Genomic DNA, 22,645 nt, shown 5'->3' with positions numbered 1-22,645 from the left:
TGGGAGGTCCCATACACAACTTAGGTCCACATTAGAGTATGAATTGACTATTTGTTAATCACATAAATATTATTGCTGAAGTGAAAATATGATTGAGGCTAGAAGTGTGAACCAAATGCAGAAAGTGCCAGCTCTTTAATGAAAGCAATTAATTAGGCATCCTCTTTAAGTCTGGTGATGGGTCCCAGGGTGTTAATCAAATCAAATATCACCAGCTGCTGAGAGAACAGGCTTGTTCAGGAAGCACTCCCTGAACCAAAGGGGAGATGAAGTTGGCATTAAAATAGATTTCCTGAGGCTCCAGTAGTTAAGGACACCTAAAGAGGAATTATGCTTCCTCTTTAGAAAGAGGAAGCATATGTCATGGGCATGTGCATAACAGTTTGGACAAACACTATCTTGAGTCACCTGGAGGAGTGAAAATAGCCTAGAGTTTGAAGCCAGACAGAGCTGGGTTCAAGTCTCGGTCTGTCTCTTTCTAGACTTGGAAAATTACCTAATCTGTCTGAACCTTAGTGTCTTCAATATTAAAATGGAGATAAGAAAACCTAACTTTCAGGGCTTTTGTCAGGATAAGAGACTACATAGATGGCACTCAGGGCAATGCCCAGGCAGCAGGGAGGATGATATGGCATCTGGGTGGTAGTGATGATGGTTGTTAATGATAAATGGGTTCTGGTCCTCACTGCACTGCCAGTGTGTCTTCTTTGACTTTGGACATGCACTTTTCTTTTCAGAACTTGCTCTTCCCCATCTCTGGAAAGGGAGGAGTGGACTAGATGGAGTTACAGGGATAAATGCCCATCATTCTTTGACAAGGATGGGAATTAGGGCAATTCCAAAATAAGTGGAATGACACATGGGAAACTGCACTGATATGTAGGAGGGTGGTCTGCTCACTGAGTATGATGTCCCACAGGGAGTTCACTTTGCCCACTCCCATCCCCCTTCACCCCCAGAACAAGCTGAAGGCCACTGGAAATGAGCCATCACCGTAAGTCCTCACACCCCACCTGCCTGGCTGTCGCCATACGTCGGTGCAGGGCAGGAAGACACTCAGCACCATGACAAGGGCACCATAAAGGAAAAAGCAAATTTTAGAAGGTGGGGTAGGTGTCTCTTGAACTATTGGGATATTTAAAATAATACTTATTTTTAACTTTTATTGCAAATTAGTACATGGTCAATTCAGAGAGCAGTGAACACCAGTGTAAAGCTACCATCATTAATATTTTATGTATGTTCTTCCAGGTTTTTTTGTTTTATATATGAAACAAAAGTGACCTCAAAATATCAACCTGTCTTATAGTATATACTTTCCTGGGGATTTCCCCCCACCCTTTCTTATCTGCTGGTTTAATGATGCTTGTTAATAGTGATGCCATGGTTATTTAGCAGAGGTCTCCAAAACAGGATGTTTCCTCCTAGGGCACATGCAAGGCACTCTCTCCAGGAGCAGGAAGAAAATTTTAGAATTTCTGTTTATATTTTTACCTCTTCTTCTTAAAGTTTTTTTTTGTTTCTGTATGTGTGTTCAGTTCATAACATGTAAAAATATACCTGGAGGTGGGCAGTGCAGAGCTGGGATGGTGGCTCAAGAATCCCTTCAGAAGCTGATGCTGTTTCCAGCCTTCTTCCTTTCCACTGTAAATCCAGGCCTTCCTTCTCACACTTGTGGTTTCATGTTTGCAAGATTGCTGCTGTATACCTGAGGTTTCTATCTATATTCCAGACAGGAATAATGGGAAAGAATAAAGGGCAAAGGATTTTCTCCTAAGGAGGCTTTGCTTTTCATTCTAGAAAGGATGTTTCCCTTCTCATTGGTCAAAACAAGGGAAGTTGGGAAATTGAAAAGTTTAGCTTTTCAGTCTCTGTGGCAAAGGACGTCAATGACATAGGGAACTGGGAATTGTTTGGGGGTAGGCAGTCCGTAGGGTCTGCCACGGTTCTCTCCTCAGAAAAGCGCATGCATGTGTGCATGTATGTGCATATACACAGTTCTGCCAGGTAGTTTCAGTGGTGGGGGGTGTCTCTCCTAAGTGGGGGTGGGACGAGAGTCACTCTACAGAGCTAAAGTGAGAGCCACTGCATGAATGAATGCTCTGCTCGCCCCAAAGCTGGGGGCATTGGAGAAGCAACAGGGGAAGGAGACAGAAGACACAACTGAAAGTGGCAATGTGAATGGGGGTGGCAGATACAGGAAGCAGAGTGGCCGTGCAGATTATAAGTACCAGACATTGTAATTAAAAGTAAAAAAAGAAATACAATGACAAATAAAAAAGGATAAACCAATGCTACAATGGGAAAAATAGTCATTAAGTCAGCTCTCCAGTGAGGGATAGGGGTAATGAAAGTGGTGGGGGAGGGGAGGTAGGGCACCCTTTCATGAAAATTTGGGCCAGGACCTATTAATCTTGGTAGAGTCACAAGACATTCATCAGGAATTCAAAAGGTTCGGTGACTTGGAGATTTGAAATCTAATACAGAACAATTCAGCAAGATAAGCTCATTTCTGTAGAATGCTGCAATACGGTGTCGCATTAGGTATTGTAAATAATTTCCAGTGGAGTTTCTGATGGCAACTTTCAGTTAGTTCCCTACAGATTTGTAGGAGCTGATCATAATGTTTGGGAATACATGAGTTGCTGAGATAATATAATATACACAAAGCAGCAAAATAATTAGCACTATCCTCGAAACCATTCTACAAGATTCATTACAAACTTCCCACAGTCATAAAAATCACAGCTATCCCTCATTTTCTTAGGTTCATTAAAAAATGTAGAAGCCAAAGGATTTTAAGGACAACACAAGTATTTGAGCCACGAGTATTTTCCCCTAGGTGACTTGGTGATATCAGAGGATATCACGTTGGAAAATAATTTTTTTTTAAAAAAAGATCATGAAGTAGGAAAAGAATTCACTGATTTTTCCAAGGGAAGAAATACCTGGTTTCTGGACACAGTCTACACCCTGAACAGTGTCCTAGAAATGACACAATCTCAGTAAAGCACTCCAACTGTAACACAGCAAGGTCTGGTGCTTCCAAGTACCTGAGGAGGTCAGCAACTGAAACGAGTTTGAGATTTTTAGCTGTATCTAAACTCAAAGCCCAACTACAGTAAAACTATGCAAATTTCGGGTGCACATCCCAATCAGACCACCTAGGGTGGGATCCTGGCTCCATCATTTATCAGTTATGTGCCTTGGAACTGAGTTACTTCACATCTCTGCCTTCATTTTCCCATCCATAAAATGGGGATAAGCACTTAGCACTTCATAGGATGGTTTTGAGGATTTAGTGAGATAATCTATGTAAAAATCACCACAGGGCATGACATAATAAACATTCCAAACATCCAGAAATGCGTGGATGGATGAGCAACATTTGTTTTCTGGTTAGTTCCACATTTTCAAAAATTTTCCTATCAGTACTACCAATTTACCTAAGCATAAAGAATCTAATTTATTGTTAGCTCACTCTGAAAAAAAGCATTAGTTCCTAAAAAGGTGTTTATCTTTCTTATAGGCATCAAAAGGATGTAATTTTAAAGACTGAGAAGGATTCTGGGTTTGGATTCTCACTTACTGCCTCCAAGGCTTTGAAAAGTGCATAAGCACGTAGGGCCTCTGTGCCTCATTTATCACTGGGGGATTCTGTGCAGTGTAGATGGGTCAGTAGCTACAAAGCACTCACAGTAGTGCTGGGCACATGAAAGTGCTCAAGGTGGCCATTGTAGCCAACTCAAACTGTTAACTGAGGATTTTTCAGAAAAGAAAATGGACTTAAGAGGTAGTATAAAGCAGTTTTTTTTTATCTTGTAAATAATATACAGAACTTGCAGACCCATAATACTCAAGACAAAATTTTGATAGATTCCTATTTCAGGATTTTATTTTCATAGCCAAACATTAAGAACAAAGTAACAGTCTATTCAGAAAGAGATGGTAGACACATGGTGTACCCACCAGGCACTTCAGTGTGAGCTATCGTGGCACCTACTGAGTTCATATAAATGGGCTCCAAATTTTTCTGAACACAACACTCTCCATAGCCATTGTCACTTTGTTTGGGTTATGTGAAATCAAACATTTCCCATCCTTGCTCCAATATCATGTCTTCACAAGTGTTATTTTTCCTGAAGGAAGAAGAATTTGTGTTTTCAAGAAAACCCCTTCCACTGAAATTCTGATCAAACTCTTAAATGATGAGAGAGAATTCTCTCTCACATCCTTGAATAACCAGGGTGAGTTACAAGAGATGAAAAGGTTGGCTGGCAATTCCCATAATCCATTGTTTGTCCTGCTTTGGAAGATACTGCTAAGACAGATCACATTGACAGCTACAATTTAAAAAGAGAGAGAGATTAGCTAGGGTCTGAGGACATCATCTGGAATGTGGCTACTTTTGCCATTGACTCTAAGTAATTTTCTGGAAAGACATCCAGGAAACATTGTCTAGTACATGATACAGCTGGGCATCTTTCATTTTATGTTAAGTGAAAGATGCAAGTGACTCAATGTAAAGATGTTTCCTTGATATTGATTGTTGTATTAGACTTCTACGATGGCCATAACAAAATACCACAGACTATGAAGAGTTGCCCAATGATATGTCACTTTGCATGTACTAAACTATCAAAATTAGAATAGTGCCAAGAGTTGGCAGAGATGTGGGACCATGGGCATGCTCACAGACTGTTGATGGGGATGTAAACTTGTGTAGAAATTCTGCAGAGGACTCTGGTGGTGATAGCAAATTAGGTTTATGTGTATACTTCCTGACCCAGCAAATCCACTCCTGTGTACACAACCAGAAGGAATTTTCAGATTTTACAAGGGTCCTATATGAGTAAGGTGATAAGGCATTGCAGCTTGCTTTTGACAACTACGGTGTACATCTGCTGTCCTGGTGGAATTTTTAATAACTCCCTTTTCACTCTCAAAAGGATTCACCCTTGCCCTGACTGGGTGGCTCAGCTGGTTGGAGTGTTGTCTCATAAACCGGAAGATTTCAGGTTTGATCCCCAGTTGGGGCACATGCAGAAGGCAACTGATCAATGTTTCTCATACCTCTTTCTCTTTCTTTCTCTCTCCCCCTCTGTCCCTCCCTCTCTCTCCTCTTTCCTCTCTTCCCCCTTCCCTTTCTCCCTTCCTTTCTCTCTAGAATCAATGAATATATCCTTGGGCAAGAATTTTAAAAAAGAGCTAAAAACATTAGCTTTTCTAAAAGTGTTCATCCTGTGTATAAGAACTATCTTCACACCGTATCTGTGGTGGTGGGCCGGGAGAGGGAGGCAGTGTGCAGACTGGAGCAGCAAAATGTGTTGAGATCATGCTATGCAGCAGAGAGAAGTAACAGACTAGATGTACCCATAGCAAAATATATAGGTCTTTCAAACATAGTGCTATGTAAAAAAACAAACAGCTTAAAGTTTATAACAATCAAATATGCATACCATTAACATCTATACATGTAAAACTTTATGTTTTATAAGAACACATACTAACACAAGGGCATGTGTCTAATCACATTGAAATGGTTGCTTTGGGACAAATGAGGAAGAGTGATGTGAAATAAAGGAGAAAAAATAAATAAAATGAGGGGGGTCTTCTTAGACCAAAGATGATAATGGATCACTGAGAGAGATGATTAACTCAGGCTCCAGTGTTAGAAATCAAAAGGGAAGGTTTCCTTCAAAATAGATAAAATTGAAGATTTTTTTAAAGGGTTCAAAAAATTAAACTATAGCTTTCTTGAGATATTTGTTTGCTTATTTATTTTCTGAGGCTCTATAAGGCATTTAATTCTGCTTAAATAATTTAAATAGGACTAAATACACATGAAAATAATTGAATAAGGAAGCAGAACAGGGAGTATGCAGAATTAGGAAAGATAAGGACAAGTCAGGTGTGATGGTGATACCTAAAGTTTACAACAAAAAGTTCTATAGATTTTCCAGAGGTGGGTCTCAGATTTGGCACTCACATGCGTGATCAACAGTATCTGTAGTAACAGCCACCACGAAAGCACTCCACGTCCTAAGAAGCAGCCCAACTATTTCCCATTCCGAGATCAGAGAGAAATTTCTCCCCTGGGCTCTCTCATAAGGAGGGCACTGTGTAATGGAATAGCGACCTAGAAAACTAATTTCTACAAAGAGGCTCATTCCAAAGCCACATTGGATAGCTCAAGGCTACTTTATTCTAACAGGGTTTGATCTCCTCAAATTTCTGCAGAATAACTAGGCTTCAGTTCTGGAACAGTTCAGGAAGTGTTCCTGGGTATGCAATAACCCTGTGGCCCACAGATGTGTGGGTTCTTCCACTTGATTCTGAACCACAGGGCCAGAAATTCCTGGTCATGACAGCAAGGAAAGAAAAAAGAAGATTCTCCTTCCAGATTCCAGAGGCACCTTTGCCTCCCACCCCGTGAGGAAGAGGTGGGAGATAAAGTGAGAATGTTTTTTCTCTCTCTCCTCCTGAAACACCTTTAGCAGCTATTAAAATTTTATTGACTAAAAACCAAACATAGTAATTATTGCAGAGACTACAGAAAGTATATCTGTCCTGTGAAGACAGGTGTCTCCATAAGAATGAAACCAGCAAGAAAGCAGTGTCCACTGGAAGACCTTTCTGACAGGAAGCTGTAGGAAGACCCCCTCTGAGAGCTAATCTGCCAGTGGCTGTTTGCAGGTGTGGGGGTGAGAGGGCAGGAGAGGGTAAGAGACCATCTGGTGTTTTGGATCATTCTGGATTTGGAGCAAGTATAGTTCATCAAGTTCGTTTGAAGACTGGTTGGAATAACCCCTGAGTACTATCCAGTTATATTTGATATTTTATTTATCAGGTCACTTCTGCTTATTAATTCAGTTTCCAAGAGCCTAAGAAAGGGAGGATTCATTCCAACATAGCTGTAATTATTTTTTCCCTGTATCCTGTATATGACTTTGAAACTCATCCCATCAATAGCTGGAGACTATTTCTTCACTCTTTGCACGTGGATGGACTTTGTTACTCGTTTTGGCCAATAGGCTGTGGAAGAACTGATGCTGTGCCAGTTCCAAGCCTCAGTCTCAAGAGGGCTTGAATACCCCCTTCTCTCTTTCTGAACCTTGCACAGCCACTATAGGAACACACCCAGGCCAACTTGCTCAGTGATGAGAAACCAAGCCCATTTACTTAACACTGTTCTGGCTGATTGCCAGACAACCCTAGGCGTGTATGTGAGGCCATCTTAGAGCAGCCACCTGTGGCTCCACCACCAGCTGACCACAAGTGCCTGAGTGGGCCCAGGAGAGATCAGCTGAGCCTGGCCCAGGTCAGCAGAAATTCTCTGCCGACCTTAGATGTGTGAGCAAAACCAAATGCGTATTGCTTTAATTCTCTAAGTTTTGGTGTAGTTGTAACGTAGCAGTGGCTGATTGATACAGGAGGGTCTCTGATGTTAGTATTATAACTAAGAGAAAATTTTGTTCACTGTTATAAGTTTTTAAAACTACAAACAAAAACATTATAAAAGAAAAAACACACAGACGTTGACATTCTGGTTTGTGCTGTAGGATCTTATGAGGCAGCGATCACGGATATCCATAAGCTTCGAATACCTGGACAATACTGAGTTTCTGGACTCGTGTAAGGGAAGATCAGACCCTAGACCTTCAGAACACTCCCTTCTGACATTCTCAGCACAAGTATGGGGAGACAGCCATATTTTTAATAAATAAATTCTCTAAAATGTAACAGTTCCCATTTCCTCATCTCTTCCCAGCTTACAGGATAGGGAATTGTTTTCTCTTAGAGTATCTTTAATTACTCCTAAATTCTTTGCATCTGCTACTGTGAATTCTCTAACAGTTCCTTCTCAGAGCGGTGTTTTCCACTCTGTTGGTTTATGTCTCATCACCTTTCCTCGGGGAAATGAGGGGGGAATGTGGACAAAAGTACCTGTCACAAGTGAAGCTGGAAAATACCAACTTTTAATTGGGTTCTACAGTGGTTTCTGTGACCCCTTCTGACCCTCTGACATTTTCTTTTCTTCGGGTTTTGTCCTCAGTTTTATTTTAAGGAATTTGTTTGGGCAGAATGTTTGCAGTGGGAGAAGAGGCATAGTGAGAACTGGCCCCTGTCTCCAGTGAGTCACCAGCGTCTGTTCCTTGGTGACTGAGTCTCATTATCGCCACTGCTGCTGGGCTGGCACATCTGTTGGAAGCAGGGATAGAGGGCTCTGGGATTCGCTAATGACTCCTGGGGAGATGCAGGAGGAGGGTTGCCGTCTTGGGAGTGGCCGTTGTGAAAACCCACCTGTCCGTGTCCTGTAAGAAGTTAAAGATGTCTTTCCTTTCAGACTGCTAACAGGGGCGGGACCAGAAGTCTTAGAGTGCTCATACAGGAAAGGCACTGAGCTTTGCCAAGACTTCAGTTCTCATCTAATGAGTGAGAATGGTATTAAATTTATCATGAGTATTGATAAATAATTTAAATGTGTAATTCCTAGCATGCCTGGAGCACAAACATGCTTGATAAATGCAGTTTTTTTCCTCTCTTTTCACCTTTTGACTTTTAGTTATAGTGTTGTTTGTTTGCTTGCTTGTAGATGCATCTCTTACTCTGTAGAATAAAGAATGGGTTTTTGGAAAGCAAGAACATATATTCACCAAAATTTTTAAACTGTTTCTACTTTTTACCTATAATCCCACTTATATAAATTTCCACTGAAACAAAAATCCAATTTTAAAATGTAGGAAAATATAATCATAAAAAGATCTGATGTCACTTTAAAAACCATGTTTTTTCTTGTCATTTGCCTTCTACACAGCACTTTTATCATTCTTATTTTTATTTCTTTATCTTTCGTGCTATTTCTTCTTACTCTCATTATTGTTTCCATGCAGTTACTAAACTTTCATTCCTTCCCCAGATCATTAAAAAATAGACAGGTATTAATTGCCCATGAGCTCCACACGAATCACTTGCTTCTAAGAAAGATGGTCAAACAGGCTTATTTCTTTAGTCTAGGCAGCCAGTCTCCAGGGGAAGCAAAACTGAATTATAATCCATCTTACATGCATATGCAGCCATCAGGAGATGTTTCATAATAATAACTACTCCAATACTTCATAATATTTGGAAGAAAATGGTCAAAGAATGCACTAAGGAAACAGTCAAAGAAAATATTCAAAGGCGAGAGAGAGAACTTGACTGGATTGATTGGTTGCTACATGCACATCCCAGTCCCCACATTGCTTTTACAAAAACACAGCCAGTAAGCATTTTAATCTCCCATTTCCTGAATAGGAAAGTGAAGCCCCATGATTTCAAATGCCTTACCTACAGACCAAGGACTTGAACAAAGGGCTGCTATACTTTAATATCCATGTTCTTGCTCCTATTCCCAGCTGCCTCCAAGGCAGTGATTGCTACCTGTGGTTACACATTGGAATCATTGGGGAAGCATTAAAAAAATGGCAATGCCCAACACAACACTGAAAAAGAACCAAGTTGGAGGAGTCACAGTACTCAGTTTCAAGACTTACTATAACGCTTCGGTAATCAAGACTGTTCACTGGTGAAGAAACAGACATGCAGACCAATGGAACAGGATAGAGAACCAAGAAGTAGACCCACACAAATAGCATCAGCTGACCTTTGACAAAGGAGCAAAGCCAATTCCGCGAAGAAAGGATAAGCATTTTAACAAACAACGTGGAACAATTAGAGGTTCATCTGTAAGATAAAAATAAAACCTAGACCCAGACCTTACACTCTATAATAATGAGCTAAAAATAGATCACAGAACTAAATATAATATACAAAACTATAAATCTGTTGGAATAAAACAGTGGAGAAAAGCTATGAAACTTTGGGTTTGACAAGTTTTTAGATATATGAGCCAAAGCATGATTTAGTAAGAAAATGATAAGTTGAACTTTATCTAAATTAAAAACTTCTGTGAAGGATACTGTTGAGAGAATCAAAAGACAAGATACAGATGGCACATACTGTGCTCCAGTTGAAAACTTGTGTGCCATGGAGGTACAGGTTAACAATTCCCACACCACTCTCCATGCATACTGGAATTTAACAAGTATGGATGGACAGTGGTGGGAGCCAGTCTTTCCCTGTTGGAGTGGGAGTTACAGATAAGCAAGAGGAAGAGGCTGGAATCATCAATCTAGTAGTTGGATTAGAGTTGGAGAAACCCATATGGATTCACGTTAGCCTAATATAGATACCTATAATCACATACAGAAATACTTATAGATATGCATTTGAGGGGACCTCCACACAGAATTTATTTATAACAAATTGTGTGTTCTTACATGTTTAAACGTCAGTCACTCTCCATTTGATGCAATTCACCTGTCAAGACGTTTTTTCCACTGCTCAAAATAGTTTTTGAACTCATCAATTTTGATGCCATTTAATGCTTCTGCCATTTTTTGTTTCACCTCTTCCATATCAGCAAAATGTTTTCCTTTGAGGACTTTTTGTCATCTTGGAACCCAAAATGTTTCTAGGGGAAATATCAGGTGAATAGGGAAGGCGGGACAGAGGGGCCGTGCTGTTTGTTTTTTAGTCAAAAACTGCTGAGCACTCAGTATGGTGTGGGCATGTGTGCTTGCAAATTACCCACCACAAAATGGGCAAATGCATTGAAAGGGTCTTCAAAAAAATTCACTGAAGCTGAATGCAGCCTCTCACAACAATACCAGAGGGTACACTGATACAAATGGGTTCCTAGAACACTCACCAAGTGAGCTGGGCCTGCACTACAAGGCCCGCCCCCCCGTCCAGAAGATAATTCCAGGTTTTGGCGTGTCCACCATATATATATCCATGGGTTAATACTTACACACATATATTTCCTTGTTCTGTCAACTGAGAGGGCCTGGGAGCAATGATAGCCCTGTGGCAATGAACATACTCAGCACCAGATCTTGGTTTCTAATATCATTCTTCCACAAAAGGAACCAGAGCTAAGGCAAATGGCTGCTTCTAGGACTAGGGTAGCAAATATGAAAAATGAGCGTGGAGCAGCTTATGTACCAAAAGAGTAAGAAGGTGCATGGAACAACAGCAATGCAGTGAGGAGGTTGTGTCAGTGGGACACGGGGCCACCTGAGAGAGCTCCCAATGCAGTGAGGGGGCGTGTCAGTGGGACACGGGGCCACCTGAGAGAGCTCCCAATGCAGTGAGGAGGCGTGTCAGTGGGACACGGGGCCACCTGAGAGAGCTCCCAATGCCCAAATCTGGGACAACTGAGCCACAAAATAAAGTAGTATTGGAATGAAACCCAAAGTAGGAAATAAATAAATGAGCCCACATGGGTATGAATAAATTATTGAATATATAAATAAGTGGAGGAAAACAAACATTTCTTATACTAAAGAAGTCTAAAAGTTTCATGTAGATACTATGTCCTTAGGGAAATGAAGTATAACCCAAGGAAGTGGGTGGAACAGAGTGGCTTCCTTAAAAAGAGTGCAGAATGAAAAGGGGGGGAGGAGAGTAACTTTGTGCTGGAGAAACTTGACAAACACCTTAGCCAAATGGTTAAGGTTGACATCAATAGGCAAGTCATGTTGATGTATGTACCCCTGATTTGATATGACCAGAATGGCTTTATCTCTGTGGTCTTCCTCCCCAAAGCACATAGCCCCAGTCTAATCAAAGAGAAAACATCAGACAAATCCCAGTTGAGGGACATCCTACAAAGTACCCGACAAGTACTCCTCAAGGCTGACAAGGTCATTAAGAATAGTGGACATCTGTGAAACCATTACAGCCAAGAGAAACCTAAGGAGCCATGGTGACTGCATGTAATTGGGATCCTGATATACAAAAAGGAAATTAAGGGAAAACCAAGGAGATATAAAAAAACATGGACTTCAGTTAATAATATATCAATATTGCTCATTACTTGTGACAAATGTACCATACTGATACAAGATGTCAATAATAGTTAAAACTGAGCATGTGGTACATGGGAAATCTCTGTACTAAATTTGCGATTTTTCCATATACTGAAAACTGTTCTAAAATTACTTAAAATAATTTGCAGTGCCTGTGCACCAGAGAAGGTTTAGTAGCATCCCGGCCTACTAGATACTATACTAGATACTATTCTAGATACTAGATACTATTCTAGATTCTGGTTTAATTTGTTTGCTGTGTGACCTGACTCTTGGGGTGGGGGGGCTTCAGAAGCTACCCAGGTGATTCTAATATCTAGCAAACCACTGCTCTGAGGGAAGGGATGGTTTTTGCAAATACACTGCTTTGTCTTCCTACTCCTTTGTTTGTTTGGTTATAATAAATGCTCTGACATTGCCCGTGGTGAAATCGGGACTTCCTGATCTTGGTTGTTTGAAAACAATAGCTCTTTAAATGTACAGCCAGTAATATGGGGTTTAGAGAGACAGTTTCCATTAAATAAGAAATCCTGTCCAAGAAGCTTAAGTACCGTAAACATTTTAGGTGAACAGACAGTGAAGGGCACACTATGCTAAATGTATCTTTGGTTTAAGTCTGCATGCAGTGGGAATGCCTTTAATTTGAGTGCGCAGTGCTAGGCCATGTGGACACGGAGTAAATCATCCCCGAACTTTTAGGTGCAGTGGTTTGGCTGTAATTAGTAGAGTTGTTCTTCAGGCTTTGATTGTGACAAATGAGATAAAAGCATCACCTGCTGGCAAATGCAGCTTAAAAGGTTCAGGATCTGCAAAGTGAACCGAACAATCTATTTTTCTCCTGCAGTAAAGCTGGCAGCAGGAGTTCCTGGGGTTTGTACCTGGTGCAGGAGGTGACTGGCTCCTTCTGACCCCAGCATTCGGACGGTGAAGAGAGCGAGACCAAGGCCGAGGCCGAGAGAGAGGCTACGGAGCTGTGCTTCTTCACGCGTGGATGGCTGGGTACGTAATTTGGAAATGATGAGGCTATGTTTTCAGACTTACACTGTTTGCTAGAAACCCTAACAGGGCAGGAAATTGTTTCATGCACATGAAGGTATAGAAAAGAGATTTATTTCCCCATGAGTCTGCTTCCTCAGAAGTAGTTATTAGCAGGAATTTCTACTTTTGAAAACCTGTAAGAACATTAATCAACCAGAAAATTTGTTGATTGAGTCTTACACTTTGCTAAACACTGAGGGGGATATTATAAAAGTTAAAATATAATAGTGGCCTTTTATTTATTCACCCAAGCAATGCTTAATTGAGTATATAGCACATACCAGGGATCTGCTAGTACTAGATATTTAAAAACAGTAACAAACACTGAGATAGTCTCTTAAGTATTCCATAGTCCAAGAACTTACACTACACTGACGTTACCCCCCGTGAGATACTTCACAACGTCTGAAGGAATATTTGGTTGGCACCACTGCCGGCGGGGGGGGGGGTCCTGGGGAGCTGCTGGCATCTGTTCTAAGCCAAGTGTGTATTGTTTCAACTGAAGTTGAAACTCTGATAAATATCTTGTATCATGTTATTTATACTTATGTATTAACTGTAAGTTTAAGTGTAAAAAGAGGCCTTACATTCATGCTGTGCAAGGTGGGTGCTAGCCACCTGTGGCTCTTTAATTTAGTTGAAATTAAATAAAATTTAAAATTCATTCTTCAGTCACACCAACCCCTGGTTGAAAACCACTGAAATTTCCCCCCATGAGATACTTCACAACGTCTGGAGGAATATTTGGTTGGCACCACTGCGGGGGGTGGGGCAGTTCTGGGGTGCTGCCGGCATCTGTTCTAAGCCAAGTGTGTATTGTTGATGAGTAGAGGCCGGAATGCTACTAAACCTTCTCTGGTGCCCAGGACCACCCTCTACAACACTGAGATAGTCACAGGGCCCGAAGTGTCGGAATGCTGAGTGTGAGACACCTGCAGACCCACTGGGCCCTTCGGTAAAAAGAGAGCACACTCTCCAGGTGTGACTTAAGGAGGCAAGCGTTAAAGCCACCTCCTACTCTCCCTGTACCTGGTGGGGTTGAATAGGGAGAGTCTGTAGCGGAGGGTCCTACTGAGGTGGAGTATGGTGGCACTGTCAGAGGAAGTTCAGCGCTTCTAACGGTAACATCTGAGGCCAGAGGGCCTATTAAATCAGGCTGTGCCAGAGAGATCACCTGAGCCCTCCCTTTACTGAGAGCAGCCACGGCCTTTTGAATAATATCACTAAAAGCCAATGGCACTCTTACAATATAAACATGGCATTTGCACTGAAGTTGAAACTACTATAAACATCTTGTATCATGCTACTTATATTTATGTATTAACTGTAAGCTTAAGTGTAAAAAGAGGCCTTACATTCATGCTGTGCAAGGTGGGTGCTAGCCACCTGTGGCTCTTTAATTTAGTTGAATTTAAATAAAATTTAAAATTTATTCTTCAGTCACACCATCACATTTAAAGGGATTACTAGCCACATTGACAACTGGGTACCAAATTGGATAGTGTAGAATTAGAACATCTCTATTCTCACAGTTCCAGTGGGTACTACTCTCTCTTTACAAGCCATTCTAAGCAGCCTAACCAGTATGCTGTTATTGCTGTTAAGAACAAACAAACCTGTTTCCTAGCAGCTGAGACACCAGGGCAAATGCTTTGCATTATCTCATTATCATTGTCTATTAAAAAGACACAGACATGTTCTGCTGGGGGGAACCATCTTTTGTCAGACATGGACTTTTGTGAAGGGTAATGGATGTTGGGTAATGTATCAGATGATTGAAATTGATTTTCCAGGAGGTGTAACAATGTAAAATTCAAGTAGATAACCCCTATAAGGCATTTCTGATCTAAGTGTGTATTGTTAAATATTAATTCCACTAAGGTTTGTCAGCAGGGAATTAAGATATGTGACCCAAATACATTTCTTTCTAGTAATTGAGTGTAAGAGATAAGTAGCGTTTGGTGTATCTCAGCTGAGGAAGGGGTGGGATGGAAGGAGGTGGGAGGAGCAGAATGGCCTGGGGGCCCTTGCAAAATGCCTAGGTTGCCCCCCATAATGTATGTCAGAATTGAGGGGTGACTGGGGAAGGTCTTGCACATGTATATTTTGAAAAATTTCCCCGTGTAATTCCATCATAGCCAATCCAAGTGACTATAGTTTAGAGACATGAAAAGGAAAATTAGCACACCTTTTCCACTGTTTAATGGGAGAGGGGGCGAGGCTTAAAGACACCCAAGCCCCTCCTCCAGCTCTGATTCCCTACACCTGCCAGTGGCCCACACCCCCCCCCCTCAGTTCTCTCTCACCACCTCTTGCAAATGACCCACTGGTTGTTGCTAGCTACTTTTCCCCTTAGGTCATTGAGAATGATCCACTGGGTTTAGAGCAACTGCCTCAGGCATTTCCCTTCAATATCAGGTGTCTCTAGCAAACATTGCCAGGGGATCACAGCCTGTTCTTGGGAGTAGTTTCTGATAAGTGCCCCCAAATGATGATGCCATGTACTCGGATCAAAGGGTATGTCACATGCAAAGAGGATGCGCTGGCCAAACAGGTCATCAGCTGGGGAAATTCAGGAGCCTCGGTATGTTTTTTCTTGCTCAGGTTGAGGGGTATCCCACTTCTCCAGAACAGTGTACCAAGGGTATGTGAGCAGGGCTGAAAATAGTCTCTCAGAAGGACCTTAAGAAGCCCTTGGATAATTGATTCAGTAGAGAGTTCAGAGTTTGGCCACAGGGTGTGGCTCTTTTTTTTTTTTTTAATTTTAGAAAGCTGTTACTGTAGAGAAGCCTAAGAGTCCCATCAGATTGACAGCTAGCTCTGCTGATGGACAGACAAGTTCAACACTGTTCCCCCCTCCCCAACGCTCCTTTAAACCATAACTTTAGGCCATGTTTTCAAGGCACTCTAGCCCTGAATGGACCTGCTTGTTTTTCACATTTCTTTTTTCTGTTAATGGATTTAGAATAACCTTACTGTATTCTGCATCTTCTTCACCCTTGGTTTCAAAATTTCTCCTTAGAATTTAGTTTTCCCTATGTTGTATGAAATGCTGGTCACTCAGGATTTCAAAAAAGCGTGAGGTGGGACTCATATCGCTGGGGAACTACCCAGAACATAAAGTCCTTTTGGTGGCACACTGTACAATGCATTAGGTAAGCAAAAGCAGCCCACCGCCCCTGGCAGATGCCCCGCCCTAGCTTCCTACTGCTATTTAGAGCTGCAGAATCAGTTGGTTGTGAAGGAGACAAAAAGGGGTGAAACTATGAGGAGACTAAAGCAGATTCTAAACTAATAGTTTAAATTCCATCTCGAAAAAATTGTTGTGAATGTCTCTCCTGTGAATCTGCCTGGGCTTGGGATGGCAGCGGTGTGAAGCACCCTGTGATTAGGAAAGCCAGTTAGGGTTTGTCTTCTGTAGATTATCCAGCTAGAGGGGAAGGAGAGTCTTAAAGCCATGAATAGTTTTGACTTAAAAAGTCCACTAATCTTTCAAAGGAAGAAGGAAAGATGGAACTCTGGAGTGGCCCACTGGAGCCTGCATCATTCATTAGCAAATACTCAGTGCCTGTTATGTGCCAGAAATGGTGGCACAGTGTGCTGGTGCGGCGTGATAGAAAACTTACGTAGGGATGCTTGAAGTGTATACGTGTACAGGTTTTGTCCCAGTTCCTGGCACACAGCTCCTAAATTCCTTAGAACTTTTAGAGTCATAGGAATGTCCTTTGCATTCTAATGAGGTTATTATATTATAGATGGGGTGCTTGGACAGCTGCAGGATGTGGCGCTGGTCACCAGAGGAACCAATCATGTGATTAGAGAATTGGAACTAACAACTTTACTTCCAACCTCTGGGGAGAAGCAAGGGCCTGGGACATGGAGAGTGAATCGTACTGCATAATGGGGTTTTTATAAAAACTCTGAAACAGGCCGAGGGAGCTTCCAGGTTGGCACACACGCTGACATGCTGGGAAGGGCTGCACTCACAAAGGGCGTGGGAATACCGTGTCCTCCCTGCCCTCCATGCCTTGCTCTAGGCATCACCTTCATTCAGCTCTTTGAGTTGTATCCTTTATAATAAAACTAATAGAAAGGAGAGGGCTTTCCTTAGTTCTAGTCACTGTAGCAAATAATTGCACCTGAGTGGGAGTTACAAGAATCTCCAGATTTGTAGTCAGCCTGGCAGAAGAGTAAGTCCTCTGGAGACCCCATTTGTGGCTGACGTCTAAAGTGAGACCAAGCCCTTAACATGTGGGGTCTGTGCTAACTCTGGGTAGTTAACGTGGCATTCAGTTGAATTATTGGACACCCAGTTTGGTGTCAGAGAATTTGAAAGTTGCTTGTGTTGGAATGACGTGTCTGGGCATAAAATGGTGTATAATAGCAGGGATGTTTCTGTGGTTATAATGTTTATAAATATCTCAGTGAGTTGTCGGGTTATTTGGCACTGTGCTGTATGTCATCCAATTGTCTCTCTAGAGCTACCCACCTTGGATTAGAGGCTGACCCTGATGGACCACATCCATGAGCACACTGCTCTCTTTCTCTGATTGGGTCTGACCAGTGGGATCTCTGGTAGGAAACTGAAGGGTGGGAGGTGAATAAGATCAGGGTATTTATTCACCTCACTCCGTCTTTGTGGGAAAACTGAGTAATGTCTCTAGGTGGAATACCACTACGCCTTTCAAGGCAGTCTTCTCTACATGGCTTTTTCCTTCGTTTCTGCTCACCACTCTTCCTCCTTGTCTCCTTGTGCCAAAGGGTGGTAACAAGGTTGCAGGTTTGATCTCGGGTCAAGGTGTGTACAAGAATCATCCAATGAATGCATAAATAAGTGGACTGACAAACTGATGTTTGTAGCACTGACCAGGTAGCTCAGCTGGTTAGAGACTGTCCTGATTTGTCCACGGTGGTAGTGGTACTTCAGCTCCTAACTTTGGATTATTGCCCTCAGTCCCTGTGGTTTTATCACACCCCGAGTATACTTTTGTAAAACGTTCCCTAGTAAATCTTCTTTGCATTATCCTGGTTTGTGTATTCCATCTTCTTGGGGCCCTGACTAACACAGGCACTGTGCATTTAAATGTTGGATTGATGTGCACCAAGTATGTTGATTTATTTTTATATAGTTGATGTAAAGCTAACCATTTAGCTGCTCATGAAGGTCACCCTATCACTGCTTCTTAGCAATGATAAAATTATACGATAGAATAGAATACTTATCTTTGCATTTCCTTTGGCAGGAGAGTATACATTCAATGAGGTAAAGAGAAGGGGCTAGAACATTGGTTCTGCTTTATAGCACTTAGAATTGCAATTTCAGTTGCCAAAATGCTCATTACCCATTATGATTCTGGCATTAATACTATATTCCAGGCTTTGAAGATGCATTAATAGCCTGGGATTTACACCAAGATGATACAAGCTGAGACGAGGTTGATAAATGTTGCAAAAAGTCGTGGTTATTAACCATTTTATTGGTGAGATGGAACAGGATAGTAGCACTCAGAAGTTCAATGGTAGTGCCTGAAACATATTTCCTTTTATGATAAACATTTAAGTGAGAGAGAGAGAGAGAGACCACTCAAATGGGTTGAGAAGAGAGCACAAAATGTGTGCTTTTGTTTACTTTACAGAGGCTCTGCTATAGGAACACTGCCATGAAATGTACATTTGTTATTGATCTTTTCAACTGCTGAGCCCACCCCGGCACCTCCTTTAGAATCTACGATAAGCCAATTTTTCCAAATGACAAATTTCTTGTAACAAGATATAAATTTATATGGTTGCGACCTTTCTTAGGAGTTTTTTTGAGCCTCCTTTCTTCCTTATTTTGCTTCCCAAAGTCATTATTGAAATATAAATTAGGATGGCCAGACAGGACTATCAAAGATGGCTTTTAATCCATTGATCTGTAGATAAGAGGGAAAGCTTTTCTCAGAAGATGGTGCATGTTTACATCTCAGGAGAATTGGTGAGAGGCTACCTTCATTCTCAATCATTAGCCTTTAGACATAAAAGCAATCTCAAAGGTCATTTCTCTCCTCATGCTATGGACGAGGAGATGGACCTAAAGATACTGGAACACTTATCCAAGAACACAACCCTTTTGTCAGGGCTGCTGTGACAAAGTACCACAGACCGAGTGGCTTAAACAACAGCAATTTATTGTCTCCCTGTTCAAGAGGCTAGAAGTTCAAAGTCAAGATGTTGGCAGGGTTTGGTTCCTTCTGAGGGCTGTGAAGGAAGAATCTGTTCTAGGCCTTGGCTTGTAAATGGCTGTCTTCTCCCTGCATTTATTCAATATATCATCTTCTCTCTATGTATGTCTCTGTCCAAATGTTCTCTTCTTTAAGCACACCTGCCGAATTGGATGGGGGCCCACCCTAATAACGTCATTTTAACTTGATTACATTCTTAAAGACCCTATCTCCAAAGTTAGATTATAAGAAACTGAGGGTTGGAATTACAAAATACGAATTTTGGGGAGGACACAATTCAACTTATAACAACAGCTGTCTAAACACCGATCATAATCTTGGTCTTCTGATTCCCTTGTTAGTTTTTTTTCTATTACACCATGTGGCTTTTAATATTCTCATTTCTATTACTACAAAGAAGACTATTTCCTTTTTCACAGAGGTAGGTTATAGGGGTTTTCTCAGAACATTTCACATGATTGAATTTAGGAGAACATAAGGTCAAAGTAAGTTGAAGGGAATAAGGATCCTTATTTAATATAGACTGAAAATATTCGTCTTGGGGATAAGGAGAAACAAAGTTTTGATTATTAAATGGCTGAAACTTTAGAGTTAGTGATGAAATTCTCCTAGACTTACTCCATTAACTGAAGTTTATATTATTACATTGTGATAATAAATGAGTTTTTCTAGTTATTTTTCTCTTTGACTTGGATCTCTCTGTCCCTGGAAAAAAGGCTTCCAGGGAAGCAAGGTTTACTTCTAGATGTCCCATGAATGAAGCTTTGACAGAACTATTGCCAATCTCGACATTTAATTCTCCTAAAATCATTTCATCAGTGTAGGGATACTTGAAGCATAGAAAGGTTATGAAGCAGCCTACATGGTACCAGATATCTCAGGGGAATGTTTGTACACTGGGAGGCAGGATATTTATGTTATGCTGTACCAAGCGGTCTTTCAGAGAAGATGAATCTAAACAAGACAAATAAGTCTTCATGTATCATGTGACAAAGGTCAATGTGGCTTGCTCACCTCTGTGTGATGAAATTGCTTTGATTAAGGTTGGAACAGAAGAAAAACGATAGGGTGTTCACCCTCCAGCAGTGACCTCATTCTCCTTATTGTCAGATGGTCTATCAAGCTGCTTTGGAAGGAGGGGAACCTGATGATCATAGAAGTAACATGCTCCGCTCGAAACCACAAGTGCGCTCCCTCCTAGCTCGATGTGTGTTTCACCCAGGGCAACAGCTGTGATGTAGAACTCAGGAACAGGGGACTAAGGGATGGCCCTGACCACCTAGTGACATTCAGGAGGGGTATACATGACTTTGGACATGGCCTACTTCACCAAGCCATGGAATGTGCCTCTTGCTGCTTAAAGGAGGTAGTAGTTTCTAGGATTTAACTCCTGCACCCTCCCCTGCTGGCAGTGCTTCCCAAAGCATAGCTCTTAATCACTAGCCTTTCAAATATTAGTGGTTAAACAATTCAGAAAATGCCACACACTAAATCCTTCTCTTAGCTATTCATTATGCATATTGGAATCTTATAGGCTTTGCAATGTTTTGCAATGAAATCATTTAATTTTTTTAAATCAGGTGTTTCTCTTTAAGTCATATGATCGTGGAACCATTTGTTCATGTGAAACATGTAAGTTGCAAGCAACACATTTTGAAAACTCCTGTCTAAAATTTGCATAAATTGAAGAGATACACACATCAAAAAGGAATGTAGATCAAGTTCATAGCTGACAGACTAAGAGATCTGTGGAGTTATCTCCACAGAATACTTGACTGATAACCCTTATTATCTCACAGACTATTCACGGTGGCTACTAGCAGGGATGCAATGCTAAGTTGGGTTGGCCAGGCTTTTCACTCATGAGGATCTTTCTTAATTATAGAGGCATAGAGGGCCATGTGTTTGTGTCCTGAATAGTCATGTGGTTTAAAAAAGAAAAAGGGCTGGGCTGATAAGCAGAAGGCGCAATATATTTTTGTCCTTTGTCATAGAATTGTGATGTGACCTAACAGTTCCACTCCTTCCCTAGTTAGCATGGCTGTTACTGAACAAGCTACATTCTTCTGTCACAAGGCAGAGCTTTAGTACCCAGCAGGCCTCCCTGTGTACTTGGGACCTCAGCAAATACTGTCTGAAGATGAAGAGGAAGAAGAGGTTGTCAGGCTGGTGACATAATGTCTCAGTGTTTGGGTCACCTCGGGAGGAGCAGAGTGCTACAAAAACAATCATTCTTGGGGAGGGGTGGCTGGATGGTCTGATGCACCACAGTGCCCGTGGAGCATAGCCTGGCTATCCGCATCAAATGTTGGTAGGTAGATGCTCTTATAACAAAGACCCTGTAGTTTCAAATAACAGAATCTATCTTGAGCTAGCTTAAGAAAAAAAAAGTTAATATATTGTGAAGATACTTGAGCATATCATGGAATTTAGACAAGTTGCACAACCAAATCTTAAAGTTTAAAAACATGACAGCTCAGGAATCTGCTCTCGGTTCCTGCAAGCCAGTGCTCTACCTTTGGGTCAAATATCTATTTTAGTTCATTGAGTTCTGACACATCTGTTTGTTGAGGAGAGTATGGCAGTACCTTGATCTCAAGATAAATAGATCCTGCTTTGGCTGGTGTGTCTCAGTGGATTGGGCATAGGCCTGCAGACTAAAAGGTCACCGGTTGGATTCCCAGTCAAGGCACATGCCTGAGTTGTGGGCCAGGTCCCTAGTTGGGGGGATGCAAGAGGCAATGAGATGTTTCTCTCCATCTCTTTTTCCCTCCCTTTCCCTCTCTCCAAAAATAGATAAAATCTTTTTTAAAAAATAAAGAAAAATGAGTCCTTTCTCCAGCCCCAGAGAACAAATTGTACAATCTGAAAGTATAGTAATTTCATTTCTCTTTGTCAGTAGTTGGTGTAATGGTGGCCATGTGACCCAGTACTAACATAGGAGGTGTAAACAGAAGGTGGCTGGATATGGGTTCTGGGAAAGCTTTTATTTTACCAATAAAAAAAAAAACATTTATGTGGCACGGCTCTTTCTTCTTTTGCTTTTCCTCCTTTTCTCTGGAATTAAGATGTGATGCCTGGTGGCAGAGCAGCCATAATGTGACCATGCTATGACAAGCACCAGATGGCAGTTGTGTACTAGGAAGAGAGGGCACAAAGGAAAAAGAGCCAAGATCCCTCTACGATTGAGCTGCACACTGACACTGGATTGCATACCTCCTGATTTGTTCTCATTTGAGAAAAAATTATAACCTATTTGTTGAAATCACAGTATACTGTGATAGGTCATTATTATTGTTGTTATTTGAAACCAAATTCATTCCTAAGTGGAAATAGTTATGAAGTATAAATACATGGGGCACTGACAGAGGATGGCTCATGAAATGGTGAGTTATTCAAGGTGTCTATGAAAGCCACCCTGAAGCTTCGAAATCTCACCACTGCTACTACCTACCTGTCCTAAATAAAAAT

At 41.4% G+C, this 22,645-nt stretch overlaps 1 long non-coding RNA gene across 1 annotated transcript in view; it reads left to right on the top strand.

Moving 5' to 3' along the window:
• The window catches only part of LOC119051770 (uncharacterized), an 89,384-nt gene that overhangs the window by 7,865 nt on the left and 58,874 nt on the right, over window positions 1-22,645 (top strand). Inside the window, exon 4 of the long non-coding RNA XR_008389947.1 lies at window positions 12,760-12,914. This is a non-coding gene — a long non-coding RNA (uncharacterized LOC119051770). The remainder of the gene's footprint in view (window positions 1-12,759; window positions 12,915-22,645) is intronic.

Source organism: Artibeus jamaicensis, unplaced genomic scaffold (genome assembly GCF_021234435.1).
Source record: "Artibeus jamaicensis isolate MK-2021 breed Jamaican fruit bat unplaced genomic scaffold, CSHL_Jam_final scaffold_1964, whole genome shotgun sequence".
Lineage (NCBI taxonomy): Eukaryota > Metazoa > Chordata > Mammalia > Chiroptera > Phyllostomidae > Artibeus > Artibeus jamaicensis.
Note: the sequence above shows the minus strand (reverse complement) of the source record. Positions and strands in the feature narration are given on the sequence as shown.